Source organism: Chamaea fasciata, unplaced genomic scaffold (genome assembly GCF_029207755.1).
Source record: "Chamaea fasciata isolate MVZ Bird 193981 ecotype frontalis unplaced genomic scaffold, bChaFas1.0.hap1 SCAF_18, whole genome shotgun sequence".
Classification (NCBI taxonomy): Eukaryota; Metazoa; Chordata; class Aves; order Passeriformes; family Sylviidae; genus Chamaea; species Chamaea fasciata.
In genome coordinates, this window is record NW_027094103.1 from 8,241,696 (window position 1) to 8,258,488 (window position 16,793).

Below are 16,793 nucleotides of genomic sequence, written 5' to 3' on the forward strand. Positions count from 1 at the left end.
TATAAAGCTGGTTAAAAGGTTAAAGCTGGTTTCTGAAAAACACTAAAAGATGACAAAAGGGAGAAAAGCAATTCTGAAACAAAGAGGAAAAGGGTATGTTTTCAAAAAGACCCTTTCAAAAATTTCACAGTCCACATTACCTAAAGTGAATTCATGTAACTGGTCCAACCTTAGCAAAGCCTGCAGCTGCTTCGAGTTTCAGGTCAGATCTATTCACCATGATTTAGGCTCCACATCTCAAAGAGGGGCTTTTGCTGCCACCCTGAGCTCTCCCCTGCCCCTGCTTAGACCAGAGGCTTTGCCCTGGGGCAATACAAGCTGGAACTGTTCCAGCAAAGGCTGAGAGGGTTATTCTTCAGTCTTTATGCCAAATGCATGCTCTTATGGGACCATCTAGCCCCATGGATTTGAACCAGATCAAGCACCGACATGCAATTGCATCTCTAGTGAATTAGGTAAAGGGAGCTTATGTTTCTTTTCTGGTAGCTGAAGAGGATATGGGATCTCCATAAATGTTAAAGTGCTTCAGACAGCTGGTACATGATCCTGACAGTGAAAACTGAACCTGTCAACTCTTTTCCTGAAAAATATGAATCAGCAGAGGAAATTCATAGTGGGTCAGTGCTCTGTGTCTAACAGCTGCAGCAGGTTTGGTCTAAGATGGATAAATTATATCACTGAACCATGATGTGAGCCTGCAGAAGATGTGAATACAGCTGAGGGAAATGTGTTTCTGTCAGAAAAACACACCCTGCAAGATACCTCACCTCAAAGCTCTTTGGCTTTTAGAGCCTCTGTCTGAAAGGCTTTTTCCACGCCTGCCTTTCCTTCAAGCCCAGCTTCTGCAGTGCACTGCCATAGTGTGGTACACAGAAATACTAGTGCTGTCTTCTGAAGAGGTTCTATAGCAGGAAAAAAAAAATCTATGCATTTACAGGTATTTTTAGAGAAATAACTACAGGTGCAAAGCTGTCCCTTGTTCCTATCCAATCACATGGCAAAACACCCAATGCCTGATTGCCTGCGTGGAGCATGAATTAGCTTTATAAATTCATTCAGGCAGGAGACTTCTTTTTTTGTAAATACCATCCAGGATTGCCACCACTGGCGGGACCCTTATCTGCTGATGAATGAAGATGCCACGAGCAGGTGCTTTTTAATGGTGCTGTAGAAGAGCTTTGTGTGCTCAGAAGAACAAGTTGATCAGGCAGGGCTGAGAATGTTCCATATGACCTTCCTGTGGAATGAAAGCCTGGTCTGGAACTCAGCAGTTTTGACCCAAGGATTGTCCTGCCCCCTGATGTCACATAACACCAACAAGAAACACAGGTGAGCCCCAGACACGCTGCAGTAATTTCACTGTAATGTTGTTTTCTGTCAACAGCTCTTTGTTTTCTTTAGAAACACCTGATACTGTCCAAAACAATGGGCGTGAAAAGCGATGTGTTTTTGTGACCCTGTGCACTTCAGTAGTGCATACATTAAAAAGGGATAGGCTTCTTTTAGGCTGTATTTTCTATTACTGGGGCTGACTTGTCTGTTCAGACTGATACCTCTTGTTCTGTATTTTATCTAAATGTGTGTTATAAACTGCCTCCTGTGAAGGCAAAAGCAGCAGTGTGGTGCCAGAGGGACTCAGGGGCTTTGCTTAAATCAATGCTTTGTTGACTTTAGTGGGGCAGGGTGTTGACCCCCTAACAGGACTTTTGATGATACACCTGAAGCCACTATTTGTACTGCAGTTGCTAGTAAATGAAACCAGCAACTTCTTTATCAAATGGGCCTTCAGAAGTGAGAGGAGATTTGCAATGATGAAAAACAGGGCCTGAACTCTTAAAGGCTCAGCTGTACTCATTTTTTTCTTGCTTTGTACCAGCCATGGGTAACGACAATTACATCGTCTGTCACTATTTCATATGCAGAAAAAACATATGAATAGTTAGAGACATTATTTTTTACTTTTAGACATTGTAAAATGAGGAGGGGGAGAGGAAAGAATCTTGTTTTTATGAACAAGGGTTATAAAAATCAAAACTGGAATGAATAGCAGAACACAGGACAAAACCATTTCATTTTGTAGTTTATAGAAAAATCTTTTAATGAAAAACTGTTCTGCATGAGAAAACAAAATATCTCAGTGAAATGTTTTGACTACTTTTCATGGCTTTTTTAATGGAACTAAAGTCCAAAAAGTTGTACAAAAAATATCATGGTGTCCCAGTGCCAGTATTTCTTATTTTTGGTGCTCGAAAAGCAAAAGGAAAGAAAAAAACCCTGTTTTCCTCTGAGGTTTTCCAGTTTAGGGCCCAAGTTTCAGGTTTGTCTCAGTTGCCTGGACCAAGGTGAGCCGCTCTTATGTGATCCTGACACGCAGAGTTTACCAAGCCTAGGGTGTGAGGCTGCCCTGGCTGCACGGGTGGCATGTACAGAAATGCTGCTTTTCAGCTGCAGCAGGACAAGGCCAGGTTTACAGGGACTCCTGCAGTGGATGTTTCAAGCCACACACATCAAAGGTTTTCTTTCATAATATTCAAACCTAATTTCTTACTGGAAGGACTCAGCTTTTACCTACGAGGCGTGCATGAAAGAAACCATCAGAACAATGACTTTTATGGCATCTGCCAATATTTTCATTTTAGCTTAACGGGGGATTTAAATTATTATTGAGTCCTATCTTCTGAAGGGAGCAAATGCTCTCTTTGAGAAATTTGATTATATTGAGCCTCTAACTGCATAAACACAATACCAGCCCCAGTGGACTAATTCCATTAAAACTTGAACTATCCACCTTGAAGTTGTTCTTGAATACAAAATGCCAGAGCTCCTGGCATTGCTGGGTTTGCAAGGCAACTTGTACATTTATGTGTCAGATAATAAAAGCCATATTTATTTAGATATTAAAATGAACAGATTTAATAATATATTTTTAAATGTCACTGTTACTCGTATGGTTTTTCTCACTGCATGAATAATATTCTTTACTACGGCTGTATATTACCTCCAAAATAATTCTTGCTCTGAACATTTCAAGATGCTGGGTCTGTGATCTGTAGCATAGACAGGTGGAGAATTTTAATTTTCACAGCAGAAATGTCTGTTTCAGTATTTTGCCTATCCAAACTCTGCTCTGTCTTGCCAGTTTTTTAATTCTACCTATCTTTTAGATAACTCTTTTCTATCTAAATAACATATTACTGCTGAGGTTTGGGAGTCATTAGGGAAGATCTGCCCAATTAGCATGTTAATTAGGACCTACCCAATTCAGGGATAGGGAGGTGATTGTTTTATTAGCATTCTGTGAGATGAAAGAAAGATTAATGACTGTGCCTGCACCCCTTGAGGGGTAGAGAAGTAACACTTCATATTTGAGATATCTGCGTGTGTGAGGAGGTGTTGGAAATGGCTGGGCTTACTGAGGGAGTTGCCTGCTGATTAGTTATGCCTGGAGCAGGGAAAAGTATAATTGAGTTTGTTTCTTGATGAGAAGAAAATGATAGTACAAAGCAAACATAACAGGGCAGGAATGTCTGCTCTTACAAGCGTAGCCCTGTTGACAGATGGTTATCACCTAAAGCCCTGGTCCCCCAGATTGGGCTGGCAGGGTGAGGCTCGTGGATGTTCCATGCAATATGGATTGTGCAGGTACTTGGAAACCTCCTGGCTGTGGATGAAAACTGTTGGTTTGTTGCTTTAAGTCTGAACTTTCATGTTTTTCAGATTCTGTGCTGCCTAGGGCTGTAGTTCTGAGCCTCATACTAAGTGTTATCTAGCTCTCTTCACAGAGTAGGTAGGCAAAACAAATCCTTTTTCTGCTGAAGACCAAGGACAACTTTCAGGCCCAAAAGCATAAATAACAGAGGACTGAAGAAGGAGAACAAGAAAGGATGGACCTTCACAACCTGGAGCTGTAACTGGACAGCCATCCCAAGGCATTAGGTTTATAACAAACATCTCCTCCAGATGCTGGATTTTCTCCCAGCCATGTGCTGCCCTACAGCCACAGAGTGTGGCCCATGAGTACTTTGAACAGGTTGTGCCCAGGGCATTAAAATTCAAAGGGCCTAAAATAAAGTGCAAGAACCTTGGAGGATATGTTCTGGTTTGTTGGACAGTTGGTACCACACAGATTTGCTTCTCTTCTCCGTGTGATGCTGTGAAACTGGTATGTTCCAAGAATATCTGGCAAACACAACTCATGCCTGTCATTTTGTTGCACAACTCCAGCACTGATTTATTCCAGGCCTCTCAAATATTCATGTACCCAGGGAAACACCAGATTGTTGGTTTCTTTGCTTCCTCTGAGTTTTGCATCGACAACACCTGTTTGGATGCACTTAATTTTGGTATGAGGACTTTGTTCTTCGTTTCCTTTGTTAAATTTTTCAGTAAGGAGTATCAGCTTCTCAAAATGTAGAGGGTTGTCAAGGTGGTCTCATCCACAAATGCTCAGGAAATTGTACTCCTGGCTTTGGGATTTGAGCATTTATTTCTTGTAAAGTGAATGATATCTTCTTCCCAAGTTTATCCTCAACAGCATAGAGGAGGCCAAAACAAGATCCCTGTGGGCATTATCAGTTTACCAGAACTTGTTCTGGTTGCAAATGCTGTTCTTTAAGCCTTTGTTCTGTTATTGTCTGTGGTGCTCACCTACACCTCTCTGTTTGTCTGTCACTCATGCCTATCTTAAAATTTCTGTTAGAAATTAATGTAGCTAGGTAGATTTGCTAGAGAAAATTCTGTTGTATTTAGGTGTTTCTGTTGACCCTGTTTGATGATCATAAAGAACCATTTGACAGTAAATTCCCAGTGCACAAGCACAGACCTTATGCTTTCAGTATTTCTGTTGTTGGGATTCTTTTTAATCAATTACAGCTGGGGTGAATTGCTTTATTCAGAATTTTTTTTTTTTTTTCCTTTTGTGATGCTGTGTCATCCTTATCCACGTGAATGCTTCTGGGTCTGGATTGTAAATTAATCTCTTGCTGAGTTTTAAACTGGGGTTTAAGGCACTCACTCATCTCGCAGAGAATGCCGAAACCATGAGATAAGGCCTCCGTGCTCATGTGAGTTACAGCCAGGCTGTTCAATGCAAAGCTGCAGACAGCCATAGTTTGTGATGACAATGTGGTTTTTCAAGTCACCCTGAGATGGAGTTAGCTATTTGTCAAACAATACCATTTTGATAAAATAAAAATAAAAGCTGCCTACTTTATCTTTCGACACAACCAACAGTACCTGTGGGAGACATAGTTCGGTATTAAACAATTGATTCTACTGATATAAGCAAATTAGGTTTTTGTGACACAGGGAGGAGTTTTCTTTTTAGTCTAAAATGCTCCCCATTGAGAACTCCCACCAGGTGTGCTATGCTTTCTGAAGTCATTAATGTAGATCAAAGAATAATTAGGCTTTGGCAAGCATAAGGGGGTTTGATTAATCAGTCTGAACAGCATCCTTTTATCTCATAATCCCAACTGTTGAATCAGCATGGCGTGGCCAGGCTGTAGGAAAGTACTCACACAATTGTTTTCCTCTTGCACAAAAGCATGGCATGAGGATGAAGCAGAATCCATCCTTTTGTCTCTTACCTGTCTCAAAACTGAGGACTAGGGACGAGTGTTTATAACAAATAACAGATCCAGCACTGCACTTAACAGAGAGTGAACCAGAACACCCAATTCTTGGTGACTGATGGAGACCACCCCACCACAGATATTGGAAAATCCATGTAGTAGATTATCATTCGAGGACAGTCCTGTGCAATGAGAGGCTGGTTCTTACTCCGAGTGTGTCAGAGAATACACCAGGATTTTCTTGCTCACTTACAGGAGCTTATTTTACTTTTTGAAAGTTTTGTTTGCTCTTCATTTGTCCAAAGATTCCTGTATTTTTTGAAGATATCTATGCCATAGCTATGTAAAAAGCTACCTCTGCTTCCAAGTGGCCTATCAGTTCCTGGGATATAAATGTTGATGAATGAATAGGGGAGAAAGTCAATGTTATTAACATGATCCTGTGTCTCTAGAACACCAGGAAGACTGTCTGGTATAAATGTGTTCAGGGTTTGGCCTACAGAGATGTCTTCTGGTTTAATTACCTGGCAAGCCCCAGAAAATTGCTATCAGCATTTTAAAATCCACTGATTAGATTAGTCAGAGGCAAAGAATCTGACCAGAATTTTTTTTTTTTAACTGCCTTTGTATGCTTCTGTTAAATAATAGCACTCAGTTCTTCTCTGGGGAGAAGGCAGCTACTCAGGTGTCTTTTTTGTGCATCCTCAGAGAGAAGGGAAGAGCAGGTTCTTAAAATGTAAGGGGACCGTACAAGCTCCTCACCAGACAAAAAGAAAAGGGGAAAACTCTTTTCCCTTTTCATTTTCTCCTGGAATGATGCTACACACAGAGCAACAGGGTGCAGGATGGAGGGGCTGGAGCAGCAGCCCCTGCCCAGCAGATTCATCCCAGTGCTGATGTCAGAGCCCCTTATGGAGACACAAGGAAAGAAGATGTTACAGCAAGTAGGCAGCATTTTCCTAACAATATTATACTGTTTGTCTTCTTCACTTACATCAACATTTCAGTGAGAAAACAATGAAGCGTTTCCTTCCATCTAGCAGTGAAACATATCTCAAATAAAATGGGGGCAGTAATGCTTTTATTACCAAAGTATCTGCAGAACAAAGTGCTTACTTTCTCCTGCTTATTTCTAAATCATTTCCACACTAACTGTTGCATCCGTTTTCTGCATCCCTGACTGTGTGAGAGAAACTTGGGGAGAAATTACCTCAATAATGTCTTCCTAATCTTCCTTGTTTACAGCACACTTTTTGTTCAAAGTCATTATGACAGTCATGGAAGGTTCTGAGTATGATGCAGTTATTGAATTTTAAATGAAAACTAAATTGGCTGTGGTAGAGGGGAAAAATATCTCATAACACAGTAATTTTTCCTCAGGGTACTGTTGCTACATTTTATTAGAAATAAGCAATTTTCACCATGTCTCCAAAATGTATAGTGCAGATAAATGTGAGATATTAATCTAAGGGAAAAAGGCTTTTACAAGTATTTAATGCCAAATGGCGGTTTAAAGTTTGCATGTCTTCTACATTTTTCTGGTGTGCAGCAGAAACTATTTACCCATTTTAGTGAAGTGAAACATATCTCAGTTCTCAGCATTGGTCAAAAGCCTCCTGTGGTATCAGTTAGATGGGATTTAATTGAAAGGTCTGGAGGTTTTTTCTGCTTGATTTGCACATTTGGGAAGCAAGGAACATTATGTGCATGTAGAAGGTGTTAAGGTGCCCGTGTGGCTACTAAACAAAACTGTCTGCAGAGCAGGTACCACTTTTCCCATTGGAATCCTCCAGCATCTCCCATTGCTCTGACCCCACCAGCCCTGAGGTTTCCTTAGGGGGGTTCTGCTGGCAAGGATGCAAAGGGGAGGCATTTGGGAAGATAAATATGGGGATGGAATAAAAAGCACCTCCATCCCAGGGTCGCAGCCAGATGGCAGGTGTTACTTCCACAGGCTGGCTGTCAGCTGGCACACCTCTGCAGGGAATGGCTCATCCCCGGCACGGCTCAGGGGCTGCCAGGAGGGACTGGGAGCAGCCCAGGGCCATGAGCAGCCCCCTGAGCCCTGGCCCTCTGGGCAGCTCCCTGCCAGGACCTCTGAGGAGCAGATTTCTGCAGCTGCTACAGCAGCATCCTCCCTTCAGCCATTCCCTTCTTAGCCAGCAGCACTGGTGCCCTGGTTTTATGGGTTACATTTGCTTCATTCCTTGGGCAGCTCTCAAGTTAGGCTGCAAACAAGAGCAATATTCCAATCAGTGTTGAGTGAATTCTCATTAACCAGTATCAGTTCTTGCTCAGCTCCAGTTACAGTTTGTCAAACAGGGAGTGGATGTGAATTAATTGTGGCAGAGGAAGGAGTGTATTTCAGTGGCTGCAAAGTACAAATTAGTATGGAAAATTCATCCACATATGCTTGGTGGAGTCCAGAAAGTCACAGCTTTACTCATCCTGGCTCTGAGCTGCAGCTGTCACCAGCCCAGTACATTGTCCTTGTGCCCAGCCCCTGTGCTTGTGTCTCCTGTTTGCTTCATGGCTGTAGTGCACATTGAAAACCTAAACACAGAGTAGGGTAAGAGGTTGTTTGATCAGAATGGGTGGGCTCCACATAGGATGAGTTTTGGAGAAATCACAGTTTGCTTGGCCTCAGGTTACTTTGGCCTTTGGGAAGTAAAACCTGCATAGACATAGAGTCCGACACGAGTGTTAGGGGCATGCTCAAGAGAGTGAAGACAGCTTACAGGATTCTGTAAGATCCTCACAAACTGGTGCCATTTTCAGAAAATCTGGTTTGGAATTTGAATTTTCACACTTCTGCCAGGATGCTAAAGTAGAAATTCCAGGGAGGTTTACAAACAAGCTTGCAACAAACCTCACACTAAGTAAGCTAATTCAATTATCAGTCCTAGTCGGGTGCTGGGATGAGAGAATATTTAGAACTGAATATAAGACTCTTTCCAGATTAATCACAAGCTGTTATATTTTTATGATTTACTGGTGTTGTTTATGACTAACATTTACAGAAGATAACGAGTAGATTTTCAATAAAAGCTTTGCACCTAAAACTAAGATTATAACAATTTTAGGGGTAATTGGGCAACCGTTGAATTCAAAGCTGATAAATATAGGGAGTTTTTCAAAACTGTTTATTGCCTACTGACTTAATGGCAGGTTAGACTGCCAGATGCATCGCTCTGTGATGAATGTATAGCTTGCTAAAAATAATGTTGTTGTTCATCAGCTGAAATATATGGCAGCCTATAAGCAAATGAAAGGAGTCCTCTCCAATTTCAAATTAAATCAGTTGTGAAAAACATTTGCTAATTAACAAGGTTTCATTTTAGAGCAAATAACCAAATCCCTTATAGTATACTTTTCACTCTTTAATATTTTTTTTTGTAAATATGCCATCATGTTGCCATTGGTTGCTCTGTCTCTTTGGGCTTCACAAACTGAAATGGGAGAGGTGTATGTTAAGGAAAATTGTGAAAAAAAATTATGTGTACCTCACTATATGATCTGTGAGCTGTCTGTAAAGGCAGAAAGGAAAGACAACCTTGCAGCCATCATGTCTAAAGAGTTTCACAGTAATCTGCATCAGCCTAGAAAAATATTTATAATAAATAGATTGAAAAAGGTCAAAATCTCTATTCTAAGGGTAAACTGTATCCCCTCTCCCTCCCAAATGGAATTTCATGATCTTTGTATTTTGCTCTCAAATTTCCTGTAGAAGCGCTTGAATTTTTAGTACAATTGCTGTTTACAGTAATTTAACACAAAAGCACTCTTCAGAATTTTTCTGCATGTGGATGGGTGCATTTTTACTCAGGCAGTTTTGTTGAAGTCTATCCTCCATTTAATGATATTTTAATGAATTGTTTCCTGGTTTTCAGCTTCGCACTGACTGCCACCCATTCAATCTTAGCTTCATATTTTGGACTAACTCTGCTGTAAATAGCGTTTCAATTTCTACACAAGGAGTGTAAATGTAGTTCTCTTTTCCAGCATCATTCAAATGCCCACATAACTCTTATCCTTGTGAAAGCAAATTGAATCTGTCACGTCATCTTCTATGGCAGCCTGATTCTTGGTAACAAAAGATATTGCAGCTGACAGATGGAGCCACACACTACATAATTAAGTCTCCAGTGTGTGTCAGCTGCAGCCTTTCAGACACAATTAGAGTCTGACCAGTTCACCCATTTAGGTACGTTAAATAAAAACAAAAAATATCCCTTAGGTGCATGTGGAGATTTCTGTGAAAAAAATGAACTCCAAAATGAGCTAAACGGAAAAAAAATAGGATTGTGTTCGTTGCCAGACCTTCCAGTGATAAAATTTGATACAGGTCTTTAAATCCTCGCTTTACCTCCTTTTCTTTTGCATTTATTACATCCTTAGTGTAGCTAAGCATAAACTCTTCTCAGTAGGGAGGCTCATGGAGGCAATGGATAGAAAATACATTTTCTTTAGAAAACTAGTTTCAGGAACCCCCAGCTGTGCAGGAGATACAATCACATTGGGTTTGGAACAGAAGATTGTAAAACTTAGGCAAAACTATGAAACAACAGAAAACTTTAAGAAAAGACAAAAGGCATTAAGTGGTGCATGATGCATCCAGAATTAAAGATGAGTCTGATGCACAAACTTGTGATCTGGTCTCAGTATCTGCCGTGTCTGGGGATCTCCGTGTTTTTATGATTTTTCTTCACCAAGACAAAGGGAGAAGAGATTTTAGCCAATCTTCTCCACTGCACTCCTGGTAAATGATCAGGTGCCTTACACCAATCACCTCTGCATACCTGAGGTGCTCTGGTTCATAAGAGCACTGAGCAATATCAGATCTGTGTTCTCCTGTCATCCCTGTGTTTTTAACCTCCAAAGCTGATTCCACTATTTCTGACACACACTCCTTTGTTCAATCTTTCTTCCCTCCCCTAAAACACACCCAGCAGTTGCCTGATAGTCATTACATTGATGAACCAACAGCAGCAAATGCAGCTCACAGTGTTACAGATGCTTCTTCACATTCCTTTTTGCTTCTTAGGTATGTTTTGTTTCATTAAAGAGAAGTTCCATGCTGCTTTTATTACTCTGACTACTAATGAAGGATAAGCTTATTAATTCAGAAGTTTTAATTAAATCATTTGCAGAGGGACCTGCTTGGCATGAAAATATATTCAGTGTCTGACTGTAAGGAGCCCCTGGTGGTGCAACCTTCCTCGCTGACCATCCACACTGGACACTTGAATTCCAAACCAGTGTTGGTGGGGAGGTCAGGAGGCAGGATACATGGCTTGTATCAGATAGACTTAATTTGAAGAAATAAATGTTTCTGGGGGGGGGGGGGGGGGAATTAGGCTGCCTAATTCTGGGAACTGTAACTGGTGGTGAGTACGGCCTTTGACTCACCTCTTTCATGCCCCCTGCCCCAGTCTGGCATGGATCTACAAAATTGATTTAAAGACTCATATTTCTTATCCTGTTCCATGCTTCTCCCCACCATAGTAACCAAGTTACAAAGCTTTCCTCAGATAAAATGCATTACTGAGAATGCCATTACCCCAGGTGGGCTCACTCGGGAAATATTTTTCCTTGCAGCCAATAAAAGAACGGGAAAAGACAGAGAAAATATCTTGACTTCATTTATCAGACTTCACCCTGTTGCTTCTCTTTGGCCCGTGCCTCCCAGATCTGCATTGCTTTTTGAGTTTTCAGAGTTCTGGCCCTGACAGGGCTGTCATGGAGTGGTCTGATGTGGATCTTGCACGCTGGTGTAAGGCAGGACCTCACTGCAAACAAAACTAAAAGCTGCAATAGCCACGATCCATCAGGTAGAAAACCTGGAGAGAGCAAATGATCTTATCTCAAACACGGAATTTACAGTAATTAACAATTGTAAATGCAATTGCAATGTTTTATAGGCTGTCCTTTCTGTGGTTGTGGGGGATAGAAGTTAATGGAAATACACTGGATAATAGCTGTTGGCTGAAGGGCTTCCATTAGCTGATCCAGCACCTCCAAATGCGCACACAGGTAATAATGCAGTAGATGGACCTGCAAGAAATGAATTGGGGTTTTTTGGTTGGTTTTGTCGTTGAGAGAGATAATAAAGATGTTTCTCAGTAGGCTCAGCTGGGGTGTTACTGCTGTTCTTATAGACAAGAGTTTTGTTGGAGAAATAAAGTGCTGCCTATAAACTTGTTCGCTACCAGAAACCTGACAAATAGTGAGTTAATATCATGTCAACAACAAACTGGGGGATAACGCATTTCCTCTCCTTCTAATAGATCTTTCCTTACATATAATCATAAGCAATACTAAAAATTACAATGGGAAAAAAACCCAGCCCCGCGAAGGTGTCTGCTCTCTGTGATTCACTGTTTGTCTGACTCAAAGTATCAGGTGCAGAGAGGATGAAAATAATTTGTTTGGGGATTACCTACACACAGAAAGAAACTTGATAATCACTCGAGTGAGTAGCTGCTGCATTTGTCTGCTACCCTCTTGCCTAGTAATTGTTGAATCCAATGAAATTACAGTTTCCAGGGGTGGGTAGTGAAGGAGAGCTCATTGTTCATCGAGCTGCCTCTGCTTCCCCTTTGCAGAAGTGTCAGCAGCCACATAGCAGGGCTTGGGCTCATGGAGGGCTGTTAGCTGGATCTACAGTCACTGACCAATTAATGTTGTTTGGGGTTTTTGTCCTTAGGGAAACATAAGCACATAGCACAAACAAGGAGGTTTAATACACAGACCAGTTTAGTCCTCAGAAAATGCTTAGTGCATCTTCAACACAACATGGCACTTAATGGCACACGTATAATTATGTTTTATGAAGATTTTATAGGAATGGCCGGAATAATATTAATGAGGTGTGAACATAGGTGGCAAGACTAGATTTATGTTTCAGGCAATTACATTCTACAAGCTGAAGTAGAGAACAGAGGTAATTAACAAGAATAATGAAAGCACTACCTTCCCATAAATCACTGTTAAAAAAGAGTAAATAATAGAAGACAAAGGGATTATGAGTCAAGTTGTGTCGTTATTCATCAATTTTAGAGCAGAAGGGTGGGTTTAATTAGTCAAATGGCATAGCACTTTCTTGGTGCTTTTGAAGCAGTCTTCATGCTCTTCTATCACTGGGAACAAACATCTGATTGAATGCAAATGCCAATGATTGCCTTCTCCACATTTCTGATCAGGGGAGGAAATTTTCCCTTTGTGCTTCTTTGAATGAAGCAAAAGGAGTGATTAGTGGCCAGGCTGGACTGGGGAATTTTGCAATCCTGATTGCAGGTGAGGATCTCCCTAATCTGCAAAGGGTGAAAGCGTCCACTTCTCCAGCAGTTCCAGTTTTCTGTGAGTTGTTTAGTGCCAGCTTTTAATCTGCAATGCTTTTTTGGATAAGAAAGCAAATCAGTTGCCACTGTGAGGACCCTTATCTATTAATTAATTTTGCCTTGTCTGATCCTAGGAGAAGACATTTCTCATGCCAAGCCACAGGAAATTGCTGCAGGATTGTAGTACCATGAGCAGCCGGAGCCCATGAGGGTAAACACAATGTGGCTGCTCAGAAAACAGAGAGCAAGAACTGCCACAGTGCCAGAGCAGGGTCACCAGATGGCAAAATACCTAGCAAGGTTTCTAAACATCTTGTTGTAATATTTTAGCTGATACAAGGACTGTTCCTTTGGAAGTTGTTTTGTATTCTTTTCATTCCTCTGAGGAGTGAGCAAATATGGACTGAAAAAGATGACTAACTGAAGAGAAGGCCTTTTTCATCCTGATCGGCTTGGGCTCTGATTTTGACTGGCTTAACAGACTAAGGGATAAGATAGTTGCTACTTGTAGATGCATTTGATCTCTCACTGCCAAGAGGACACGCTGCCATTCGATAAGGAAAAGTAACGCTGAGTTATTTCTCCATTCACAGAACACAAATCTGTTTCTGCAAGCAGTTTGCCAGATTGTGATATCAATCAGTACAGCCTCTACTAATCCCCAGTCGAGGGCCATTTCAGTGCACTTGGTGCCTGCATAGTCAGGTCTGGGGTGAGGGGGAGCTTCTTTGCATTGCTGAAGATTTGCTACCAGGCACCTTGAGGTGACTCTTTCGCAGTTGGGTGAAGAGCACTCACCTACCTGCAGTATGTTTTGTAGAGCATTAAGGCATCCTTTGACTGAAAAGTAATGAGAAATGGACTGTTAACTATTATTCATTATAGCACATGCAAAGCTTGTGGGCCAAGTTTAATTAAATTCAATAACAGCATATGCAATAAAAGTGAGCAATTAACAGCAGTGAAGGATTCTGGTCTGAATCTGGGAAGATTTCTTCATCTGTATTGGCATAGTGGAAAAGAAAAAGACTGAAACTTCAGCTCTGACAAAGACTGTGAAACTCCAACTCTGACATATATAGAGAGGAAAGCTCCACATTTCCTGTACTGCAAGTGGGTAAATTCAGTTTACCTGCGTTTGTCCTTGATTACACACTGCTTTCTCCTCTGGCTACAGACCTCAGCATGAATGTCCAGCCTCCTAAGTCACCTCCAGTGACAAACTGCTCTGTGTCACACTGACAGCACACCCACTAAATATAAGAGGTTGCAGCACAGCTCCAAGGAATACTCACAGGAAGTTTGCTGATCCAATATTGCAGCTGCTCCACCCTACAGACCACAGGGTGAGTGATAAATGGAGCTGAGGGGATGGAGAGCTGAGCTGGGAGAAGGTGCTCGTTCAATACTGCAGATTCTGTTGTTTCATTGTCTCTGGAGACACCAGACAAGGATAATGGAGGAGATCATTGGGAAAAGCCTCAATATTTTCTTGTGCACTGAGTCAGGGAAAAATCTCTGTGGTTCAGAAGCAGCATTGACTGACCAGAATCATGTGGCAGGCCTTTGGGTAGAAAGCCTCAAGAAACGTGACTTCCCAAACCTTTTTAGCTCTGACTGAATTAGAAACCTAGCTTGAAAAAGATATTTTGTGATGGTTGACTTTAAAACTCCCAACAAACAAACAAAAAACCCACACAATAAGAGTAATTATTCCTATCATTATAGAAAGTTTAATCAAACCCTGCACATCCCACAGCTCTTCACAGCCCAAAACCCAGGTGCAAGTTCTGAAATTAGGCTTCCTCCACACCCTCAACTGGCAGACAGTTAAAAAAACAATATAGAAGGTTGTCTGTTCTTCTCAGAGTCTGGTCCTTGCACAAAGGCTCTTGTGAGCTCGGTGTTTCCTGCACAGGGGTGAGGGTGGCCCTGCAGCAGCACAGGTGACATCTGTCCTGCACCTTGCACCAGCTGACACAAACTCAATGCAAACCTGAGCTGCCTCAGACCCGTGCTGCCAGTGTGTGACACCAAGTTAGAGCTTCATAGACCAAAACAGGTTTTTTTGGTGTCCTGCCTCACTGGAAACTGGCCAAGAGAAACAGTTCCTCTGACAAAATCCTGGCTCGTTGAAAGAAAAGCGCATTATGGAACTGCCTGTTTTGAAGAAATAAGGTAACTTTCAATTCTGAGCTTCTTGGAAATTAACATGACAAATTTTTCCTCAGAAAAAAAAAAAAGGCAACATTTTTGGGGGGTTTAATACTTGCACTTAGTATGAATCGGTGTATTGGATACATTGAATTTCAGACCTAATGGATATAGGCATAACCAGAATTTTCCTGGAAATCCTTGGAATTTCAGTGTCTAGGGGGCAGATTCTTATTCTCCATGTTCACCTCCCTTTTTTGCCTGTGTTTGAGCTTGGAGAGTGAAGCGGAGCTACTTTAGGGATGCCACTGAAAATCATGGGGGGAAGAAGTGCTTCAAGGCTAGTGGTGGGTGTGTGGAGGGAGGGGGGAATTTTAAACAGGATTTAATGGAGCTGGGAGCTGGGTTATTTAAAACTGGTGAAAAGATCCTTTGTATTGACAATTCACTATATGAGCCATAAACTCTTCACTCTGTGCCTATAAAAGATGAAAGGACCAATTACTTATTGAGGCATTAAACACCCAGGGGACAAAGACGCCTGTCTAGCAATAGTAAACATATTGACTGAAACCTATTAGAATTTCAAATTGCCAAACGTCCTGATTTTTTAAAAGCTTCCTATGATAACCAAGGTCTGGAAAGTCAATTGAAACTTAATTCTCCTGGATATCTCATGGGGGGAAAGTACACGAATCTGGACAGATTCAATTATTTAATTTTAATGAAAAAATAGATATCTGGTTTATAATTTCCTTATAGAGCCGTAGATGGGAACTCAGCTCCTTTTTCTAAGATGTTTCCTAGAATAAATGACAACAGTGATCTGGCAAACACAGCTTGCCAAAAGGATTATGTCCAAGGGTTTTCTGCTTCCTCTTGTCCTTAGATCTTCTCTTTTCCCTCCACCTGGGACCAGGACACTCTGACATGCCAACCCACTCAAGAGGAGCATTTCCTCCCTGCCCAGGGACAGTGCAGGTGGAAATGATAAAGCATTGCCCAGGGGACCTGTTAGAGGATGCCGAACACCCCCACGCTGCACAAAGACACGTTTACTGTCTCATCTATAGGAAAGACTCTCACAAAGCCAATCAGCCACAGGTCAGTGCTGCTGCTGCTACCAGCATCCTGCTGCTGAGACACCCTCTGGCTGCCACAGGACAAAGTCAGCCCTGACAGCAAATGTGGAAAAACAGCCACTGACCATCTTCTGGAATCTCCCCACCCTCGGATGTTCTTGGAAACGGCCGTGACCATCAGCTTGATTGACTTGCCATCAGCCACTTGCCAGGAGGCAGCTGGGCAGAGCTCATCGAATTAAAAGTTACAACTAACTCTCCCTGCCTTGCACTGCTCTCACCACATTCATTAGTAGAACAGCTCATTGTATTTAATTGCCATTACTCTGAATACCAACGGAGTTAATTACTTGCTCTGTATGGGCAGCACTGCCTGAAACGTTGACTCCACATAAACCCATTAAAACAATTAGTGCAGTGTAATTGTGGGTATTTACTGCTGGATTCATTTTCCCCTTGTTTTTACTGTAATGTCATATACAGAGCAAAGGTCCACAGCAGCAGCAGGGCCGTTATCAAAAACTCAGAGGAGTTTATCCTCTTTATATGCTCTGCACACATGGAGGGAACATCCGCAATCACAGCAGCTGCTGCGTGTGTAGTGCTGGGCACGAGAGACACCACTGCACCCCTGTCCTTGACCT

At 41.7% G+C, this 16,793-nt stretch overlaps 1 long non-coding RNA gene across 1 annotated transcript; it reads left to right on the forward strand.

Annotated features, from left to right (window-relative positions):
- Positions 1–615: 615 nt before the first annotated feature.
- On the forward strand, positions 616–13,643 carry LOC136298904 (uncharacterized). Its single transcript, XR_010723410.1, has 3 exons — positions 616–1,329; positions 11,495–11,606; positions 13,048–13,643. It is a non-coding gene; the product is annotated as an uncharacterized lncRNA (long non-coding RNA).
- The last annotated feature ends 3,150 nt before the right edge of the window (positions 13,644–16,793 follow it).